Below are 23,772 nucleotides of genomic sequence, written 5' to 3'. Positions count from 1 at the left end.
CCTTAGCAGTCACATAGGTGTGGCTGCCTACACACTCACAGTCTGTTTATTCACCCTGATGTTTGTGGGAATGTTGTGAGTGAGGTGCTTCTTGTTCTCATCTCAATGTACACAAGTGAATGGCTGTGAGGAGCAAAATGTGTGACTGCTTAGCTTTGGGCCTACACAGATAATGTACACTTACTCCATAGTCAGATGAGATCACAAACTCTGCTTTTTGCCATTTTGTCCCAAACTATATTAATGAGCTGAGGTTTGAGTTCTTAGCTTCTATTTGTGAACCCTACACTCCTCCTCCCACCCTGCCCAACCAGACCACCAGGAAGAGTGTTGTCCAGACAATGCTGAGGAGAGTACTTGCAAGATGGTTGTCACGGGGGCTGCTGTTTGTAGCACAAAGGCACATTTGTTAGTTGTGATAGGTTCAGACAGCAGTCCCCAGTGTCAGCCATCTTGCTAGTACACATCAACTCACTGTCAGGTAGATATAGGCCTGATGAAGTGGTTATGCTGTGTGTGGGAAGGAGTGTTTGCGGTTATTCCGACTCCCATCAGTCCCAGACCAATATACACCTTCCCACCCAGCCCAACCAGCCAACCTGGAAATATGCTTTACTAACAGTTAGTGGAAAAGTACTTGCAAGATGTCTGACACTGGGGACAGCTGTCTGCCTTGAGACCACCTCGTATCAGGGCCTTGTGTTCCAAACACCATGCATCAGTGTCAGACATCTTGCTGGTACATTTCCACTCACTATCATTCACACTGGATCCCGGGGCTTCTGTTTGGGATTTGTGGGACAAATGTGTGTATGGCATGGCCTGATGGGATTTGGATTAATGGCAACCACTACTCCCTCCCACATGGCACATCAGCTTCATCTGGGCCTATGGCTAACTGACAGTGAGTGGAGAATGGACTAGCAAGATTGCAGATGCTGGGGACTAGTCTTTGGAGCCGAAAGCCATAATGGTATTTGTGTTTAATTCAGAGACCAGGGATCACTGTGAGCCATCTTGCTAGCACACATCCCCTTACTGTCAGGTAGCCATAGTGCCGGATAAGCTCTATCTCTGACCATGCGCATGTCCTGATTATGCTCCAACTCCCCACACTTCGACACGATCCCCTCCCACGCTGGCATATGCCTCTTCAAGCCCTCCGCGACCCGGTTGACGTGGCGGATATCCGTAAAGAGATCGAATCTTTCATTGCGACTAATACCCTCGACGATATGTCTGAGGATGTTCGATGGGATGCCTATAAGGTAACTATTTGTGGGGTCATCACCTTTATAGCTATTGCACAGACCCACGAGGCCCGTTTGGTTGAGGATACCCTCTCTCGCGATATTAAAAATCTGGAACAAGTGGATCATGCCTCTCCGTCCCTTGCTAATAAACGTCGTCTAACTGCTCTGCGTGGCCAACTCTGCCTTCAACGCACTAACAAGGCTGAACGACTGCTTGTCAACCTTAAACAGGGGACTCGCCCGTCGTTTAAGAGCCCAGGCTGCTCGCGCTCACATTCACAGGCTCAGAGGCCCTGATGGCTCTTGAGCTACCTCGGAGAGAGACAAGGGCAACACCCTCATGGCCTTCTATAAGGAGCTTTACACTCAGGCTCCTTGCTCCCCGGAGGCGGTTGAGAAGTTTCTGGATGCCTGCCCCTGGGACCCGATTGACCCTTATTTTAAGGGGTTACTCGACGAACCCAGGATGAGCTTGCTAAGGCCTTGAAGCAACTCCCGACGGGTAAAACGCCGGGGCCTGACGGCCTTCCGCTTTCTTTTTATCGAGTTTTCTACCCTCAGCTACGGGAACATCTGCTCCATCTTTTTAATGGTTTTACGGATACTATGGGCCTTACACCTACGATGAATGAAGCTGAGATTGTCCTGGTCCCTAAGACTGGGAAAGACCCGACTCTGGCGGCTTCCTTCCGCCCCATAGCTCTGTTAAATACTGATGCAAAAAATGTTTTCGGAAATCCTAGCGAACAGACTGGAACTCCACCTCCCGGGACTTATTGACCCCGATCAGGTGGGCTTCATTCAACACCGTCAAGGGGCCGATAACGTCCGGCGCATTGCCCACCTAATGGAAAAAGCGCGCATTAGAGCTATTCCCGCCTGCTTGGTCTCCCTCAATGCCGAGAAGGCGTTTGATCGCGTGGACAGGGGCATCTTGCGGGCGGTGCTTCTGAAGATTGGCTTGGGACCGGGCTTTATATCCAAACTGATGGCCCCCTATGCTAAACCCACCACCCGTATACACTTTACTGGCTCTACCACTGCCCCTATATCTATTCACCGGGGCACGTGACGGGGTGCCCGCTTTCCCCCCTTCTTTTTTGCTTGTGGTCGAACCCCTGGCCATCGCCATCCGTTGCCACCATGATATCCAGGGCATCCGTATCGGAGGTACTGAACACAAGGCCTCCCTCTTTGCTGATGACCTGTTGCTATCCTTTTCCTCTCCGTCGTCCTCCTTGCCTGTGGTGGCTAACCTCTTAGCCTCCTTTGAGGCGGCCTCGGGCTACCGTATTAACCTAGAGAATTCTCACGCCCTTAATCTTACGCTTCCAGCGCTGGAAGTCCAGCGCCTCCATAGCCTTCTCCCTGTGCAGTGGACTGATGAGTCCATACGATACTTGGGCCTAGACTTAACCCCCACACTTTCGTCCTGGACCTCCTCGAATTGGCTTCGCTTTCGCAACTCTGTTCGCGATGAGATGCGACGGTGGGAGCGGCATCACTTGGCCTGGTTGGGCTGCTTTCATGCAGTTAAGATGTCCCTTCTCCCTAAAATTCTCTATTTGTTTCAGTTGCTCCCCACCTCCATCCCGCGCGTGGATATCCAGGCCTTGCAGCGTGAATTTACCAAATTCATTTGGGGGAAATCGCGCCCCGCTTCTCTCACAAGATACTCCTGCTCCCCAGATCGCGGGGGGACTGGCCTTTCCCAATCTGATGGAATATTATTGGGCCTGCCACCTCCGCTTTATTTCCGAATGGATTGTCCCTGAAAGTGAAAAACACTGGTTTCATATGGACCGGGCGGTGGCTTGTAGACCACTCTGAGATCTCGCTTGGCTCCCACGTTCCGCACGCCCACGCAGGGTTTATTTGGCGACACCGATGAGAACGGTCCTGGAGGTGTTGAATGGATTGGCGCTCTCTCGTGGTCTCACGACTTTCCCCTCTCCCAATACGCCGTTTACACGCAATCCAGCCTTTCCCCTGCACTCCAGCCTCGCTCTTTCGAAGCCTGGACTATAGAGGGTAGCCGAGTCCTTCAGGATTTCTTTCAAGGCTCTACTCTTTGCTCGTTCGACCAGTGTAAACAGTTTTTTTGCCTGTCAGACAAGGAGTGTCTACAGTACTACCAGGTACGTCATTGGCTCTCCGCCCCCGAGTACTCCCGGGAAGTGACCCGGCGTCTTACCCCCTAGGAAGCCCTGGTTTGTCGATTTGATGGATCTAAAGGTCTCATCTCTAAGACCTACTCGGTTCTTCAGCATTCTGGGCATTTACCGAGACATGGCTACCAGACTCGCTGGGCCGCTGATTTATCCACTGACATCTCCCCTGAAGACTGGGATCGCTTATGGAAGGACATTCCTAAGACATATCGTAGTATCCCGCAGCGTGAAACTGCCTATAAATTGATGACACGGTGGTACTATACTCCTGTCCACCTTCATCGGATGTTCCCAAACTCCTCCCCGCTCTGTTGGAGGTGTCAGGCTGCTAGGGGGGATTTTCTACATATCTGGTGGTCTTGCTCGGAACTCACTGCGTTCTGGAAGGAGGTGCTCAGCCATATTAAGGACGCTGTGGATTTCCCAGTCCCTTCCGCCCCATCCCTTGTGCTACTAGGCATTTGGCCCAGCACACTATGGGCCATGACCTCGGCCCACTGGCATTTTATTCTAAACTTACTGGGACCATTGCCTCCTGCTGGAAACGCCCCCACCCCCACCTATTGCTGCATGGTTTCTCCGCCTGTGGGATGTCCTCACCCTTGAATTGCTTACAGCCCGTCTTGCCCACGCTGACACCCGCTTTGAACGCATCTGTCGTCCCCTAGTGCATCACCTTACTAAAATGGAACACTCACGCCTAATGCCTCCTAGATTGAGGGCTTTGCAACTGTTTGATAGTCCTGTGGAGCCTTACTCTAGGGGCGGGCAGCCGGACTTCCTGGAGTAGATGACGCCGCGTGCGGGATGCCTGCATTGAACCCGGTGAGCTCCTGCACTCCACTCTGGGACTTGCTGCGGGCCTTCCCCCCTGCTCTTCCCTGGCGCATCCATTCCTCCTCCTATTTCTCTATCCTTTCAATGTTCTTTCTGATTTCCTCTTTTCCTTGATTCTTCTTCTTCTTCCTTTGTCTTCTCTTCACAAAATTTTTCTTTTTCCTTCTCTTTCCTCTCTTTTTGTTTATTATAACTTGACATGTTGATTGCTATACAACCTGTGAGAGTTGTCACACAGTGATATATGCTTTCAGATTGGGCGGGAGCCCTGTTTTGTTTCCCATTGTTGCTCTTGTGTCTTAGTTTGCTCACCGCTATATAGCAAGGAGCCCTCTGGGACTGTTTATGCTTTTTATGCTGATTCTTTAACCTTGGGCTCCATTTAGGCCCCTCTGGGCTAAATAAGAGACTTATCTCCTATGTAAATGAATTTTTCATTTGAGACTGGTGCCTTGGTCCGAATTCATGGGTACTGACGTCCTTCAAAATGGGCTTTATTTGTTTTCATATCCAATATTTGAACTTTTCTGTGAGGGGTATGCTTTTTGTGCTTATCATTTGTTTTCTCCTTGCGCTTTCCCTTTGATATGTGCGACAAACATTGTTTCCTATTTGGTTTTGCTCAATAAACAGATGTTAAACAAAAAAAAAGAGTTTTTGGGAGCAACCGTGAGTCTAATAGTGTACCGCCTGGTCTGTATGGTTATATATAGTTGCTGTTCAGTTTCACAGTTGCCATTAGAATTATGTCTTTAGTTACTGCTATTGTTTTTGTAGTTATAGTTTTGTATCTAGTTGCAATTGGTTTGTGTTTTCTTTCTTGTTAAATTTTTAAAAAATTGATGGCGGTATGTGTGGACTGGCACTTGGCTGACGGTGTGCGTGGACTGGCGCTTGGCTGGCAGTGTGCATGGACTGGCGTTTGGCTGGCGGTGTGTGTGGGCTGGTGCTTGGCTGGCAGTATGGGCTGGTGCTTGGCTGGCGGTATGCATGGGCTGGAGGTGTGGGTGGGTTAATGCTTGGCTGGTGGTGTGCTTGGGCTGGCGTGTGGCTGGCAGTGTGCGTGGGCTGGTGCTTGGCTGGCGGTATGCATGGGCTGGCAGTGTGGGTGGGCTGGTGCTTGGCTGGCAGTCTGCATGGGCTGGCATTTGGCTGGCAGTGTGTGAGCAGTGACTTGCTGCTGGTCATTACACACTCTGCTAGTCAAACGCCACTGCAGACATTATGTCAACCACCAGCCAGTGTGATTGCTGTGTCAGTCATGTGGGCGTATGAAAGTGATGGGCCCTTGAATGGCGCTGTATGTTGATGTGAATTTTGTAATGTGCTGGGCCCGCGACTGACGGTGTGAATGGTCTTGTGTCACGTATGAAAGGTGTGTGAATGGCCTGTAAAGATGTTGATGCCTTGCCGTGGCTTTACAGCTCACGATCTGTGAGTCATTGGTTCAGGTTGTTAACCTTTTAAATAATGTTAAAACAAAGAGAGAGGGGCCCCGTACCACAAAAGGGGTGGAGCGCCAAGTAGACAAAAGTCAAAGAGAAAATTCCCCTTTTGGTAAAACAGAGCTTCTATCCACACATTCACAACTATACCCAATCTCTCACCAGGATAAGACACCAAAGATAATCCCCAGTCCAATTTTCATATGAAAAATTCAATGTATTTTTATTAAAAATATATAGTCATATGGCTTCACATAGTCAAGAATTCATATAACACAAAATTAAAAAAAAATATACAATATTATAAATGTACACATAAAGCAGTACACACACAATACAGTGGGAGACACAGTTAGAAAAATTATTATTTTCTTATCTTCAGGAGTAGGGAAATATATGATCAAGATCAGCTACTTTCCTAGTTGATTATCTCAACATTCAGTAGTTCGGAAAACACATGTCAATACAATCTATAATCTCCCTCCTATGTTTGCGTCATACATAATAATTTTTCTAACTGTGTCTCCCAATGTATTGTACTGTTTTATGTGTACATTTATTATATTGTATATATTTTTTTAATTTATCTTTGGTGTCTTATCCTGGTGAGAGATTGGGTATAGTTGTGAATGTGTGGATAGAAGCTCTGTTTTACCAAAAGGGGAATTTTCTCTTTGACTTAATATTAACAGTGCATTTCCTTTTTGTGAAATCTCTTGTTAATAGAATTTCACGCTCTGAACCTTCACTCACCCTCGTGCCAAATCCAACCGGTATGTGTGAGTACTTATGGATTTGTTCATTTTGAAGCAACATTTGTCTTTTCTGTCTCTCTCTGCCAGGGTGTACATTGTCTCCACATTGTCTGTGGATGTGAGTGTTGTAATGTGCTGGGGCCGCAACTGGTGGTGTGAAAGTGTGTGTCTAGTATAAAAGGTGTGTGAATTGCCTGTAAAGCGGTTGATGCCTTGTTGTGGCTTTACAGCTCACAAGCTGTGAGTCATTGGTTCAGGTTCTTAACCTTTTAATTATTAACAGTGCAGTTCCCTTTTCTGAAATCTCTTGTTAAAAAAATCTACATTTTGAACCTTTCACTCACCCTTGTGCGAAATCCAACCAGTGTGTGTGTGTACTTGAGGAACAGATGGATAGGCAGTCATATTTGTCTCATCTGTCTTTCTGTGTTAAGGTGTAGTCTGTCTGTTAGACCCGGCCCTCGTAACATAGCTAGACCTGACCCCTGCACCTCACACCAGCCCCCAAACCCACGGCCTTGCCGATCCTTCCCACCAGAACTCGCACGCACCCAACCCGGACTTCCCCGTCCGTGGCCTTCTGCCCTTCGGCCACACCGGGCCCGCGTGCCCACTTCATGCAACAAGATGGCCGCCCGGCCCCAGCGCGACCCTGGCCTAGAGGCGCCACTCCGGCTGGAGGACATCACGCTCCCCTTGGGATGAGAAAGGGAGGAGCAGTTTCTATCACACCTCTGCGCTTCCCTGGGACGGTGGGTTTCGATCGACCTGCCGGCCTCCCCGAGGGCTGGCTCCACGCCTGCTGGGTGTCTGGGACTCCTCCCGACCCGGCCCTGAAAGGATCAAAAGACAATGGCAGGAAACCCCCAACAAGCGACCCCCAGGTGACAAGACCCCTGCCTGCACAGGCTCCGGACATCAAAGAGGGGTCGCCCTATAACAAGGAGTGCTTTGGGACTGTCCGGCAGATTCGCCTTGGAACACCTGAGCCCTGCTGAGTGACTCGCGGCTCCCTGAAGATCGTAAGACCTCCGAACTTGTGCTTGAGCCCTGCTGAGTGACTCGCGGCTCCCTGAAGATCGTAAGACCTCCGAACTTGTGCTTGAGCCTTGCTGAGTGACTCGCGGCTCCTTGAAGATCGTAAGACCTCCGAACTTGTGCTTGAGCCTTGCTGAGTGACTCGCGGCTCCTTGAAGATCGTAAGACCTCCGAACTTGTGCTTGAGCCTTGCTGAGTGACTCGCGGCTCCTCGAAGATCGTAAGACCACCGAACTTGTAACCGAGCCCTGCTGAGTGACTCGCGGCTCCCCCAGACTCTCTTGGTCCCGCCGGACCCCACGACGACAACCGTATCCCCCAGCTCAAGGATTGTGAGCTGTGCGCCGGGTACGATCCTGCATTTGATCCCCATCCCCAAAGACTGTCCTGCTACCTCCTACTCCCCTCCAAGACTTTGAGAGCCCACGCTCTGCTTGTATATATTTTGCTGTGCTGATCATAAAGATCCTACTGCTCCAATCTGATAAAGATTTGCTCGTAAGAACTCCTCGTGTGGTGTCTCTCTGTCGTGTGGTGCCGAGTGTGCGATCCTAGATTCGAGGTTCCTCCCCTGAGGAGTCTCCCGCCAGTGCCCGGCTACGATACCTTGAGGGTGGGTCTCAGGACAGTCAGGGCCCCCTCCGGGCCCCTCTGAGGTCGCCTTCTAACACTGTCTCTAGAGAAAATATCCCAATTTTAGATATTTGTTTTAAGCAAAAAAATGGTGAGTGCTGGGTGGTGTGCCTCTCATGGATACCAACAAGTTTTTTTTACTTACACTGCCATGCAAACCTCAAAATGTGACTATAGTCACAAATTTCCTTACATTACTATGTCATAATATTCTGGTGTCAGAAAAACACAATTTTCCTACCACCCAGCGTTCCCCCCAGGTCTTCCAATAAAAATGGTACCTCACTGGCGTGAGTGGGTCAAGTACCCGCGACAGGCAAGGGCCCAAAATGTATTGAGGCAACATCAAAATTACCTAGCACAAAACAACGTGGTTTTTCGAAGGGGGTCACCTGGGTTTTTGGCGCCGAGCTCAGCGGCCATCTTGGAAAACCTACCAAACCCACACATTTCTGAAAACTAGATGCCCGGGGGAGTCCAGTGAGGTATGGCTTGCATGGACCCCCCAACGTTTCCTACCCAGAACCCCCTGCAAACCTCAAATTTAGCTGAAAAAAATCATATTTTTCTCAAATTTCTGTGTGGGAAAGTTGTGAGATCACCGGGCAGACACAAATTTCCTACCACCCAGTGTTTCCCCAGGTCTCGCCGTAAAAGTGGTACCTCACTCGCATGGGTGGGTAAAGTATCCGCAACAGGCAAAGGTCCAAAACGTATTGAGGTGACATAACAATGACCTATTGTAGGAACCCGGGGTCACCAGGCCCTATAGGCGGTAGCGTGGTGCGAGCCGGTCGGGCAACCAGAGGGCTATGTGTTAAGCAACCATACACCACACGCTTCTCATGGACTAGGAACACACACAATAAGGGACGCCACACCGTTCAATTATGCAAATACTTCAAGTTTATCCAAGTTTAGTTGGTCAGATGCAGCTCAGGAAATAACAAGGTAATACATGAATTATAATACCATCATGACATTACATTCGACACTCTGGGTGATACTTATGCAGTGCCTAACCTTGTTCTAGCGCTGTGCGCGCTTACGTAAAGTCTTTCCCTGAACGGGCCGTCTAACTAAGCATGATACTTGAACGGGGACACATTGGGCTCACTAACATGGCGCCTGTGGAACTGAGCGCTCCTCGTAATCAATGGCCCCTAATCCTGTGAAGTAAAGCATATGAAACAAAGCGCTACGCGCAACCATTTGTAGGTAATTACAGTCGAGCAGAGCATATAATACAATACGTTACTCGTGATCCTGGTGTAGATTTTCCTTCGTGCAGAACATAAAACACAATGCGCTACGCGCATCCCTTAGCATGTAATTACTGCCGAGTAGAGCATATAACACAAGGCGCTACTCGCATTTCCTGGCAAAACAATTACTATCGAGTAGAGCATGGAACACAGTGCGCTACTCGCATCTCCTGGCAAACAACTTCGTTCGAGTAGAGCATGTAACACAAGGCGCTACTCGCATTTCCTTTTAAGGTAATCACTATCGAGTAGAGCATATAACACAAGGCACTACTCGCGATCGCGGGCATGTGAATACTTTCGAGCGGAACAGGTCATACACTGCGCTACTCGCATCCCTTGTCACTCCATCGGGGGAAGCAGGGTCGGTGGCGGGAAGCGCCACACGAGGGTAATGTTAGTCAGTTCCTTTAGGCGGCTTCCAGCGGGGAGACTGACAGGACTTGCGGAGCGGGTCCCTATGCTCCGGTGCAGTTCACTAAGCACCGCTCTCAGTCTTACAGAAGGGGGGACACGGACAGGATCCCTCGTCGGGGTCTCTCCGTCGCGCAGGCAGGGGAGGGGATTCCCACGGAGGGGACGACCCGGGCCAAGTGCGGTGCGGTTTCCGGACCAGCAGGGGGCGCACCAGGGGGTATCTCGGCCTCCGGGCTTACCTCCGTCTCGGCGTCAGCAGGCGTCCGTCCTCACGACGTTGGAGGGAACTCGGCCCCGACCTTGCGCACCTCCTCACTCGGCGGCGACGGCAGCGACGGGGCCCCGGGCTTCTCCTGGGCCTCGCGACACAGCAGGGCACTCCTCCAGGCCTCCAGGCCGCAGCGGTGAGCACGCTGGCTTCGTCGTCGCAGGGGGGGGCTCAAATTAAGGATGGGGGAAAGTGCTCAGCGGAGCACGCTGCCGGGGGTCCCAGACCAGGGTAGGAAGCGCGGGGGTCACAGCGCTAGTACCTGGTCGATCCCCGGTGTCTTGGCAATCGGCTTAGTATTTTGTTCACTAGAGTAGCTTGGACACGCAGTCTCAGCTCTGGCATTCAAGGCTTACAGCTCGCTCTTGTCATGCAGTTTCAGTTCTTGAAGTTAGATTTCAGTTCTCAGTTGACAGGTGAAGTCTTGTGGCGCAGATGTATCTGGCGCCCTTAAGGGGTTCTGTTACAGGGGTAGGGATGGAGAGGGCGACTAGATCCTTCCTAGTCAGGTTGGCAGAGAGTCTCTGGGTCCTCCTACTACTGGGCAAGATCAGTGGGATTCACAGGGCACCTCACTCACTTAAGAGGCAGTACCTAAATCCTGTCACTCTCAGAGGCATAAGTCCCTGGCTAGGCCCTACCGCCTACACTCCTGGTGGATTCTTCCAGCTCTGCTTCACCCCAATGGCCAACTCCCCACACAAGTTTCCCTCCCACTCTTAAGTAGCCCTAGGTCAGGTGACCTCTAGCCAAGGCGGCAAAAGTAAAACCCCACCTCCCTTCTAGAAGGTTCCAGCTTCTTCCAGGAGCTTCCCCACTCTAACTATGGGACAAAAAGGCGGGCTGGTGTCGCAACATTGTTGTGGGTCCCAGCCAGCTCCTGGCAGCTAGGGTGCTACTATCAAAAACGACCACCCTGCAGTAGCAGGGGTCTGTGGCAGCCATCTTGGGAGAAGGGAGCACCTGCACCTTAACACTGCCTGGCAATGAAAAGGCGCCCGGAGACCTAGTCCAACATAAAAATGAGGGTGGAAAAAATGAGGCACGATACAAAAATAGAAGGGGAGACCACCCTAGGGCTGACAGGTCCAACATGCGTCCCCCCCAGCCGAAAGAGGGGAGAGCTACCCAACCTCTAGGGAGTTCTCTTCACTAAGGCGGAAAAACCTGGAGAGACCGTCAGCATTGGCGTGGTCAACTCCGGGCCGATGTTCCACCCGAAAGTCCATCCCCTGGAGGGAAATGGACCACCTCAACAACTTGGGGTTTTCGCCTCTCATCTGCATGAGCCAGCGAAGGGGGCGGTGATCGGTCTGGATAAGGAAGTGAGTGCCAAAGAGGTATGGCCTCAACTTCTTCAGAGCCCATACCACCGCGAAGGCTTCTCTCTCAATGGTGCTCCATCGCCGTTCCCGAGGGAGGAGTCTTCGAGATATGAAGGCCACAGGTTGGTCTTGGCCCTCGGTGTTGAGTTGTGAGAGCACTGCACCTATGCCGTGCTCTGAGGCGTCGGTCTGTACAATAAATTCCTTGCTGAAATCGGGTGTTGCTAGTACTGGAGCTGTACACATCGCATTTTTCAGCGTATCAAAGGCTTCTTGGCATGCAGCTGTCCATATGACCTTGCGAGGTTGTTTCTTTGAGGTCAACTCCGTCAAGGGGGTCACGATGGTACCATATCCCTTGACGAACCGGCGGTAATACCCAGTGAGGCCGAGGAAAGCTCGGACCTCTGTTTGGGTCTTGGGGGGCTCCCAAGCCAAGATGGTTTCAATTTTGGCCTGGAGGGGTTGCACCTTACCTCCGCCCACCAGGTGTCCCAGGTACACAACAGATCCCTGTCCAATCTGGCACTTGCTGGCTTTAATGGTTAAGCCAGCGCGTTGCAGCGCCTGCAATACCTCCTGGAGGTGTTGCAGATGGTCCTCCCAGCTGCTACTGAAGACAGCTATGTCATCCAAGTAGGCTGCTGAGAAGGACTCCAGGCCAGATAGTACCTGATTCACTAACCGCTGGAATGTGGCCGGAGCATTTTTGAGCCCAAAGGGCATCACTCGAAATTGGTAGTGGCCCTCTGGGGTGGAGAACGCTGTCTTCTCCCGTGCTCCGTCGGCCATGGCAATCTGCCAATATCCGGATGTCAGGTCAATGGTGCTGAGGTACCGGGCTGCTCCCAGCCGGTCCACCAGCTCATCTGCACGTGGGATGGGGTGAGCATCTGTCTTCGTGACAGAGTTCAACCCCCGGTAGTCCACACAGAACCGAAGTTCTGGCGTCGTACCCGGTGGGGCCGCTTTCGGCACCAACACCACTGGACTAGCCCACGGGCTGCTGGAAGGTTCTATCACCCCCAGCTCCAGCATCTTTGCCACCTCACGCTGGATGCTATCCTTCACTCGGTCAGAAAGCCGGTAAGACTTGTTCTTTACCGGGGGGCTATCCCCTGTGTCCACATCATGGGTACACCAATGAGTGATTCCAGGCGTGAGGGAGAACAACGAGGCGAACTGTCCCAGGACATGGCGACAGTCCCTCTGCTGCTCTGGGGTCAAGGATGGGGAGAGGACTACACCTTCCACCGAACCATCCTTCTCTTGTGCCGCAAGAAGGTCAGGAAGAGCTTCACTCTCTTCCTCCTCGCTCCCATCCGTCACCATAAGGAGAGCAAGCTCCGATCGCTCATGGTGCGGCTTCAGGCGGTTGACGTGGAGCACCCTGAGGGGTTGACGGGGGGTTTTTACATCCACAACGTATGTGGTCTGGCCTCGCCGCTCCACAATGTCGAACGGGCCAGTCCACCGGTCCTGGAGGGCACAAAGCTCTCCAGGTTCCATAACCCACACCTTCTGTCCAACGTCCAACTCGACCGTCCGAGCGTTGCGGTCATACCACTCCTTCATTACGGTCTGGCTAGCCTCAAGGTTCTCTGTGGCTGCCTTCCACAGCTTGGCCATCTGGCTGCGGAACGCCAGCATGTAGCTGACAATGTCACGGGGAAGCTTCTGTGAAGTCTTCTCCCACCCCTCTTTCACTAAACTGAGGGGACCCCTAACGGGATGGCCATAGAGCAATTCAAACGGGCTGAACCCGACTCCCTTCTGCGGTACCTCCCAATAGGAGAATAACAAGCAGGGGAGGAGGACGTCCCATTTACGCCTCAAGCCTTCGGGAAGGCTTCGGATCATCCCCTTCAATGTCTTATTGAAGCGCTCTACAAGTCCGTTAGTCTGGGGGTGGTAAGGGGTGGAGAACCGGTAGGTCACTCCACACTCCTTCCACATGGCCTGCATGTAGGCCGACATGAAATTGGTGCCTCTGTCCGACACCACGACCTTCGGGAATCCCACTCGGGTAAAAATTCCCAACAGTGCCCGCGCCACCACCGGTGCAGTGATGGTCCTCAGAGGAATAGCCTCTGGGTACCTTGTGGCGTGGTCCACCAAAACCAAGATAAACCGGTGTCTCACTGCGGTCGGAGGGTCCAATGGCCCAACAATATCGATACCGACCCTCTCAAAAGGGGTCCCGACCACGGGGAGCGGTTCCAACGGGACTTTCAACTTCGTCCCAGTCTCGCCACTAGCCTGACAAGACTTGCAGGTCTTGCAAAAGGCATCTGAGGCAATCCTCATCCTGGGCCAATAAAAATGGGGGACTAACCGTGCAAAGGTTTTGTCCTGGCCCAGGTGTCCAGCTAAGGGGATCTCGTGCGCTAACTCCAGCAGGAAGGCCCGGTAACACTGGGGGACCACTATGGCCCTCGAAGATCCATGTACCGGCACCCTGGGCTCACTGTATAGGAGACCATCCTCCCAATACACATGATAACCTCCCAGTTCCTGACTAGCCACTTGAGCGTCGGCCTGCCGCCGCATACCCTCAAGAGTGGGGCACGTCCTCTGTGCTTGACAAAATTCTTCCCGGGTAGGCCCTCCTTCCACTTGCCAGTCAGCAAGGGTCGGCAAGTCCTCCACAGGAACGACATCTACCTCCGCGGACTCCGGGGGCACCTCTGCGGCCTCCCCATCCGACTCACGGGGCATGTCCTCTACCGCCTTCTTCTTCCCACGTTTGGGTTTGGGTTGGGCCATGATTCCAGGCTCCAACTCCGGGTGAGTTCCGTGCCGGGCAGCCATGGACCGCGTGCTCACGCAAGTCCACCCTGGTAATCCCAGCATCTCAGTGTGAGCGTGAAACTCGACGTCCTTCCATTTGGTGTGCTCCAGGTCGTTCCCTAGCAAACACCCCACGGGCAAGGCAGGGCTCACAGCAACTCGCAGTAGGCCTTTGACTCCTCCCCACTCGAATGGAACACGAGCCACTGGATAGTGACTCAAACTGCCGTCAGCCAATACGGCCGGATGGAACTCCTTGGGGACTACTTGGTCTGGGGACACCAGCCGCCGCACGACAGTGGTCATGCTGGCCCCTGTGTCCCTCAGAGCTTCCACCTCCTCCCCATTAATTCTCACCCTCTGCTGATATTTAGCAGTGTTCGGGGGCAGGGACACTACGGGGACCCCCTCTCTATCCCCGAGTGAAACCAGTGTCAGGCCTGTCCACTCCCCTCCCCTATCTAAGGGCAGCTCCACCCCAAGCGCTATACTACTCACCCCGGGACTCTTCACGCCCGATGGGGCTGGTGGTCGCTTGCGACACTTGGGATCTCCTCTGTAGTGTCCAATCTCCCCACACTCGTAGCACCGCACAATCCTTGGCTGCTGACTCCTGTCAGGGTAAGTGGGTCTTGTGGAATTGGACGGGGGTGGGGTTCCTACTCCCTTCCCAAACTTATTTTGGGGACCTTTCGAGAACTCCACCTTTTTATCTCCCCCCTCTTTCTTCTGGGGGAAACCCTGTCCACCTTTCGAGCCATCTCCCCCGGGGCCCTTGTGAGACACCCGGGTGCTCACCCAAATATCTGCCTCCTCCGCAAGCTCTCGAGGATCCTTCAGCTTGCGGTCCACCAGATGTTGGCGCAGCTCCGGAAAGCTCTTATCCAAGAGGTGCTCCCTTAAAAAAAGATCGTACAACCCTTGGTAGTCCTGTACCTCGCTGCCACGCACCCAACCATCTAGTGCCTTCTTCGCGTAATCAAAAAAATCTACCCATGTCTGGGTGGACAGCTTATGGCTGCCACGAAACTTCTGCCTATACTTCTCGGGGTTCAGGCCAAACTTCTTTAACAAGGCCTCTTTCATGGGGGCGTACTTAACCTGATCCGCCTTGGCCAAATATAACAGGGTGTCCCTAACAGTGGGAGGTATATACCGGTAGAGACCACCTCCCCAGTTACTCTCGGGTACCCCATGGGCCGTTAAGGCTACCTCGTATGCCTCCAACCACTTCATGATGTCATCCCCTAATGTATAATTGGCTATGACTTCTTTGGGTAGGTAGATTTTTGGTTCTTGAGGTTCCCTGGGTATGCTGCCACCATTGTCTTTGTTAGACGCATTCAATTGGAGGGCACGTAACTCCAGCTCTTTTAACTGAAGCTCGTGCGCCAGCTTCTTCTCCTCCATTGCCCATTCCAATTTTGCTAATTCCTTTTCCTGTTCCAATCTGGCCATTTCTCTTTCTTTCTCCTGCCTGGCCAGCTCCCATTTTAACTGCCTCTCTTCCCTTCTGTCCTCATACTCCCTTGGAGACGCGCTCCTGCTAGACCCTGTCTTACTACTGGCCCCAGAACGTCTTCCTGGGGGCACATTCTCGGACATGTCTACATTCAGGATATCTAGGACTTCCTGGGCGCTCTCCTCCTGAGGTGCATCTGGCGCTTCCTGTCCCTCATCCCCTCTCCCTTCTGGGTGGGCTTCTACCCATGCCCTAATGGCGGTACGGAGTTCCGGCGCCTTGGCCCTCCGCATCCCAGGCACCCCCAACTCCTGCGCGAACTCCCTCAGTTGCCTCACAGTGTACCCCTCGAGGTCAGCTAGCCGGGATTCCATTCTGGCAGGTGGGGACCTAGACTCTAAGGAGAAAATTCTTAGGGTGTAGGCAACAGTCAATAGCTAACCAGGCTTCTTGCACTCTCTACCTGGACAGTGGAACTAATGATCCAGCAACAATGGTTTCTGAGCTGTGGAACAAAAAAAAAAATGTAGGATAGGCGTTTAATTGTGGCGCCCTTCGCCTCACGGAAGGGTGCTGTATGGTCACAAGTCCCAAGGATCCCACCGCTGGCCAACAATGTAGGAACCCGGGGTCACCAGGCCCTATAGGCGGTAGCGTGGCGCGAGCCGGTCGGGCAACCAGAGGGCTATGTGTTAAGCAACCATACACCACACGCTTCTCATGGACTAGGAACACACACAATAAGGGACGCCACACCGTTCAATTATGCAAATACTTCAAGTTTATCCAAGTTTAGTTGGTCAGATGCAGTTCAGGAAATAACAAGGTAATACATGAATTATAATACCATCATGACATTACATTCAACACTCTGGGTGATACTTATGCAGTGCCTAACCTTGTTCTAGCGCTGTGCGCGCTTACGTAAAGTCTTTCCCTGAACGGGCCGTCTAACTAAGCATGATACTTGAACGGGGACACATTGGGCTCACTAACATGGCGCCTGTGGAACTGAGCGCTCCTCGTAATCAATGGCCCCTAATCCTGTGAAGTAAAGCATATGAAACAAAGCGCTACGCGCAACCATTTGTAGGTAATTACAGTCGAGCAGAGCATATAATACAATACGTTACTCGTGATCCTGGTGTAGACTTTCCTTCGTGCAGAACATAAAACACAATGCGCTACGCGCATCCCTTAGCATGTAATTACTGCCGAGTAGAGCATATAACACAAGGCGCTACTCGCATTTCCTGGCAAAACAATTACTATCGAGTAGAGCATGGAACACAGTGCGCTACTCGCATCTCCTGGCAAACAACTTCGTTCGAGTAGAGCATGTAACACAAGGCGCTACTCGCATTTCCTTTTAAGGTAATCACTATCGAGTAGAGCATATAACACAAGGCACTACTCGCGATCGCGGGCATGTGAATACTTTCGAGCGGAACAGGTCATACAGTGCGCTACTCGCATCCCTTGTCACTCCAGCGGGGGAAGCAGGGTCGGTGGCGGGAAGCGCCACACGAGGGTAATGTTAGTCAGTTCCTTTAGGCGGCTTCCAGCGGGGAGACTGACAGGACTTGCGGAGCGGGTCCCTATGCTCCGGTGCAGTTCACTAAGCACCGCTCTCAGTCTTACAGAAGGGGGGGACACGGACAGGATCCCTCGTCGGGGTCTCTCCGTCGCGCAGGCAGGGGAGGGGATTCCCACGGAGGGGACGACCCGGGCCAAGTGCGGTGCGGTTTCCGGACCAGCAGGGGGCGCACCAGGGGGGATCTCGGCCTCCGGGCTTACCTCCGTCTCTGCGTCAGCAGGCGTCCGTCCTCACGATGTTGGGGGAACTCGGCCCCGACCTTGCGCACCTCCTCACTCGGCGGCGACGGCAGCGACGGGGCCCCGGGCTTCTCCTGGGCCTCGCGACACAGCAGGGCACTCCTCCAGGCCTCCAGGCCGCAGCGGTGAGCGCGCTGGCTTCGTCGTCGCAGGGGGGGGCTCAAATTAAGGATGGGGGAAAGTGCTCAGCGGAGCACGCTGCCGGGGGTCCCAGACCAGGGTAGGAAGCGCGGGGGTCACAGCGCTAGTACCTGGTCGATCCCCGGTGTCTTGGCAATCGGCTTAGTATTTTGTTCACTAGAGTAGCTTGGACACGCAGTCTCAGCTCTGGCATTCAAGGCTTACAGCTCGCTCTTGTCATGCAGTTTCAGTTCTTGAAGTTAGATTTCAGTTCTCAGTTGACAGGTGAAGTCTTGTGGCGCAGATGTATCTGGCGCCCTTAAGGGGTTCTGTTACAGGGGTAGGGATGGAGAGGGCGACTAGATCCTTCCTAGTCAGGTTGGCAGAGAGTCTCTGGGTCCTCCTACTACTGGGCAAGATCAGTGGGATTCACAGGGCACCTCACTCACTTAAGAGGCAGTACCTAAATCCTGTCACTCTCAGAGGCATAAGTCCCTGGCTAGGCCCTACCGCCTAACCTCCTGGTGGATTCTTCCAGCTCTGCTTCACCCCAATGGCCAACTCCCCACACAAGTTTCCCTCCCACTCTTAAGTAGCCCTAGGTCAGGTGACCTCTAGCCAAGGCGGCAAAAGTAAAACCCCACCTCCTTTCTAGAAGGTTCCAGCTTCTTCCAGGAGCTTCCCCACTCTAACTATAGGACAAAAAGGCGGGCTGGTGTCGCAACATTGTTGTGGGTCCCAGCCAGCTCCTGGCAGCTAGGGTGCTACTATCAAAAACAACCACCCTGCAGTAGCAGGGGTCTGTGGCAGCCATCTTGGGAGAAGGGAGCACCTGCACCTTAACACTGCCTGGCAATGAAAAGGCGCCCGGAGACCTAGTCCAACATAAAAATGAGGGTGGAAAAAATGAGGCACGATACAAAAATAGAAGGGGAGACCACCCTAGGGCTGACAGGTCCAACACCTATCATAAAACAACCTGGTTTTGCAAGTGGGGTCCCCTGGGTTTTTAGGCCCGAGCTCCGCAGCCATCTTGGGAAACCTACTAAGCCCACACATTTCTGAAAACTAGACACCGGGGGAGTCCAGCGAGGTATTTCTTGCGTGGACCTCCAACGTTTTCCTACCCAGAATCCCCTGCAAACCTCAGATGTAGCTGAAAAAAATCAAATATTTCTCAAATTTCAATATGTGGAAAAGTTTGGGAATCTGCATGGATCCACACATTTCCTACCACCCAGCATTTCCCCAGGTCTCCAGATAAAAAGGGTACATCACTCGCGTGGGTGGGTCAAGTACCCACAAAAGGCAAGGACCCAAAACGTATTGAGGTGACATCAAAATTACCTTTCAGAAAACAACCTGGTTTTGCAAGGGGGGTCACCTGGGTTTTTGGTCCCAGGCTTGGCTGCCATCTTGGGAAACTACCATACCCACACATTTCTGAAAACTAGACACCGGGGGAGTCCAGCGAGGTGTGGCTTGCGTGATCTCCCCAGCGTTTTACTACCCAAAATCCCCTGAAAACCTAAAATTTGCCTGAAAAAATCACTTTTTTCTTAAATTTCTGTGTGGGAAAGTTCTGGAATCTGCATGGATCCACAAATGTCCTCCCCCCCCAGCATTCCCCATGGTCTCCCGATAAAAATGGTACATCACTCGCGTGGGTGGGTCAAGTACCCGCAACAGGCAAGGGCCCAAAATGTATTGAGGCGACATCAAAATTACCTATCAGAAAACAACCTGGTTTTGCAAGGGGGTCACCTGGGTTTTTGGTCTCGGGCTCAGCTGCCATCTTGGGAAACTACCAAACCCACACATTTCTGAAAACTAGACACCGGGGGAGTCCAGCGAGGTGTGGCTTGCGTGATTTCCCCAGCGTTTTCCTACCCAAAACCCCTTGAAAACCTCAAATTTGGCTGAAAAAATCAATTGTTTCTTAAATGTCTGTGTGGGAAAGTTCCGGAATCTGCATGGATCCACAAATTTCCTCCCTCCCAGCGTTTCACCAGGTCTCCTGATAAAAATGGTACCTCACTTTTGTGGGTGGGTCAAGTACCCACAACAGTCAAGGGCCCAAAACGTACTGAGGCGACATCGAAATTACCTATCACAAAACAACCTGGTTTTGCTTGGGGGGATCACCTGGGTTTTTGGCCCCAGGTTCGGCGACCATCTTGTGAAACCTACCAAACCCACACATTTCTGAAAACTAGATGCCCAGGGGAGTCCAGCAAGTTATGGCTTGCATGGACCCCCCAACGTTTTCCTACCCAGAGTCCCCTGCAAACCTCAAATTTAGCTGAATAAATCACATTTTTCACAAATTTCTGTGTGGGAAAGTTCTGGAATCTGTATGGATCCACACATTTCCTACCGCCCAGCATTTCCCCAGGTCTCCAGATAAAAATGGTACCTCACTCGCGTGGGTGGGTCAAGTACCCGCAACAGGCAAGGGCCCAAAACGTATTGAGGCGACATCAAAATTACCTATCAGAAAACAACCTGGTTTTGCGAGGGGGGGTCACCTGGATTTTTGGTCTCGGGCTCGGCTGCCATCTTGGTAAACTACCAAACCCACACATTTCTGGAAACTAGACACTGGGGGAGTCCAGCGAAGTGTGGCTTGCGTAACCCCCCCCCCCCCCCCCCCCAGCGTTTTCCTACCCAAAATCCCCTGGAAACCTCAAATTTGGCTGAAAAAATCAAATTTTTCTTAAATTTCTGTGTGGGAAAGTTCTGGAATCTGCATGGATCCACAAATTTTCTCCCACCCAGCAATTCACTACGTCTCCCGATAAAAATGGTACCTCACTTTCGTGGGTGGGTCATGTACCCGCGACAGGCAAGGGCCCAAAACGTACTGAGGCGACATTGAAATTAACTATCACAAAACAACCTGGTTTTGCATGGAGGGATCACCTGGGTTTTTGACCCGGGGCTCGGCAGCCATCTTGTGAAACCTACAAAACCCACACATTCTGAAAACTAGACACCCGGGGAAGTCCAGCGGGGTATGGCTTGCATGGACCCCCCAACGTTTTCCTACCCAGAATCCCCTGCAAACCTCAAATTTAGCTGAAAAAATCACATTTTTCTCAAACTTCTGTGTGGGAAAGGTCTGGAATCTGCATGGATCCACACATTTCCTACAACCCAGCATTCCCCCAGGTCTCCCGATAAAAATGGTACGTCACTCGCATGGGTGGGTGAAGTACCTGCGACAGGCAAGAGCCCAAAACGTATTGAGGTGACATCAAAATTACCTATCAGAAAATAACCTGGTTTTGCAAAGGGGGGTCACCTGGGTTCTTGGCCCTGGGCCCAGCTGCCATCTTGGGAAATCTACCAAACCCACACATTTCTAAAAACTAGACACACGGGGGAGCCCAAAGCGGTATGGCTTGCGTGGACCTCACAAAGTTTTCCTACTCAGAATCCCCTGAAAAAAACAACGTTTTCTCAAATATCAATGTCTGGAAAAGTTCTGGAATCTACATGGAGCCACAAATTTCCTACCACCCAGCGTTTCCCCAGGTCTCCAGATAAAAATGGTACCTCACTCGCGTGAGTGGGTCAAGTACCCGCGACAGGCAAGGGCCCAAAACGTATTGAGGCGACATCGGAATTACCTATCACAAAATAACCTGGTTTTGCATGGGGGGATCACCTGGGTTTTTGGCCCGGGGCTCGGCAGCCATCTTGGGAAACCTTCCGAACCCACAAATTTCTGAAAACTAGATGCCCGGGGGAGTCCAGCGTGGTATGGCTTGCATGGACCCCCCAATGTTTTCTTATCCAGAATCCCCTGCAAACCTCAAATTTAGCTGAAAAAATCACATTTTTCTCAAATATTTCTGTGTGGGAAAGGTTAGGAATCTGCATGGATCAACAAATTTCCTACCACCCAGCATCCCCCCAGGTCTCCCAATAAAAATGGTATGTCACTCGCGTGGGTGGGTCACGTACCCGCGACAGGCAAGGGCCCAAAACGTATTGAGGTGACATCAAAATTACCTATTACTAAACAACCTGGTTCTGCAACGGGGGTCACCTTGGTTTTTGGCCCCGGGCCCAGCTGCCATCTTGGGAAACCTACCACACCCACACATTCTGAAAACTAGACACCCGGGGAAGTCCAGCGAGGTATGGCTTGCATGGACCCCCAATGTTTTCCTACCCAGAATCCCCTGCAAACCTCAGATTTTGTTGAAAATCAAATTTTTCTCAAATTTCAATGTGCGGAAAAGTTCTGGAATCTACATGGATCCACAAATTTCCTACCACCCAGCATTTCCCCAGGTCTCCAGATAATAAGGGTACCTCACTTGCAAGGGTGGGCCAACTACCCATGACAGGCAAGGGCCCAAAACGTATTGAGGCGACATCAAAATTACCTATCAGAAAACAACCAGGTTTTGCAAGTGGGGATCACATGGGTTTTTGGCCCCGGGCTCGGCAGCCATCTTGTGAAACCTACCAAACCGACCCATTTCTGAAAACTAGATGCCCAGGGAAGTCCAGCGAGGTATGGCTTGCGTGCACCCCCCAATGTTTTACTACCCAGAATCCCCTGCAAAACTCAAATTTAGCTAAAAAAAAATTAAAAAATTGCAAATTTCTGTGTGATAAAGGTCTGGAATCTGCATGGATCCACACATTTCCTGCCACCCAGCATTTCTCCAGGTCTCCCGATAAAAATGGTATGTCATTCCTGTGGGTGGGTCAAGTACCCGCGACAGGCAAGGGCCCAAAACGTATTGAGGCGTTTCACAAAACCTATCACAAAACAACCTGGTTCTGAAAAGGGGTTTTCACGGGTCGGAGGTTCCCCCACTTAAGGACCTACCTGAAGAGAATGAGTTTTGAGAGGAGTGGTGGTCCAATCACTCTGAGAATCAACATGTCCTTTCTTTGCAGCTGGAGAACTGGAAGCCTGCAGCAGACACGGTCTGGTTTGAGCGTTCCCCAGATACGGAGGGATATGCCTTTAAAACCCACGGAGACCAGGGAATCCCTGCCTGGTGGAGCGACGTCACCTGGAACGAGCCAATGGAATCATGCGGCTGGGACAACGGAGGAGAAGAAGAACCCGGAAGACCGAGAGGCAGTGTGCGCAAGAGGAGTGAGCCGAGACCCGAGAAGAATCGAGGAGAGGAATCCGAGAAGCTGCCCCGTGGTTTTGAGAAAGCGAGGACCGAACAAACGCCCGGAGGCCAACGTCCCTGTGTAGCGCCAAGCCACACTCCAGGAGGAGTGTGGCTCGCTCAGGTATGGAACCGGGTATCAGGCTGGGTCGGGAGGAAGGAGAGGGAGGAGGAGTGATTGTGGAGCTTCGGGCGAGTTGCCTCCTAGCTTAATCCGTCCCCTTTCCCTCACGAGCACTCTCTTCCTCGAACGCTCGTTTTTGCACACCGGCGACCCCGCACTTCCCCTACCCTGTGGTGCAGCAAAAATACAAGTCGCCTGACTCGTGGTTTCTTTTCTTTTTCTTTCTTTCCTTTTCATTTAATGATTTTGGAGATACCAGTCGACCCGAGTGAAAGACTTCCTCTAATCGCAAGAAGCTGATGACCGGAGCCGCAGTTACTCGGAGCAATAAAGCCGGATAAGGAGCATTATCCCTGAAAGACCAAGACATATTGACACTGACCTCCCGAAAACGAATTGTATATGGAAAAATAAAGCTGTGTTCAACACAAAGTGGAGTAGACCTCATTTCTGACCACTACCCCACCGACACCCTCCCGCTACAGTTGGTGGAAAATGTGGGCAACCGTCCATTGGATATAATGGACGCCCTCATCCAGCACATAGTAAAAGCCCAGGACAAGTTAGGATTGGCGGTGGAGCGTCAGATGACGTCCGCTCAGGCCAACTGTGATGTGTTTAAGGACACCATGGCAGCCCAGATGGAGGGCCTGCAGAAGATTGGGACGGAACAAAAGGCAGGCACCCAATCAGGTGTTGCACTGCAGAAATATGTGGCGGGCAAAGACCCGGACGCGTATCTCCTCAATTTCGAACGCGCCGCCAGGGCTTGTGTTAGAAGGCGATCTCAGGGGAGACAGGGAGGTTACCTGACCACCTGGAGACCTACCCTCGGGGTAATGTAGCCGGGCACTGGCGGGAGACTCCTCAGAGGAAGAGTCTCGTA

This window comes from Triturus cristatus, chromosome 10 (genome assembly GCF_964204655.1).
Source record: "Triturus cristatus chromosome 10, aTriCri1.1, whole genome shotgun sequence".
Taxonomy (NCBI): domain Eukaryota; kingdom Metazoa; phylum Chordata; class Amphibia; order Caudata; family Salamandridae; genus Triturus; species Triturus cristatus.
The sequence above is the reverse complement of the archived record's forward strand: the minus strand, read 5'-3'. Positions refer to the sequence as shown.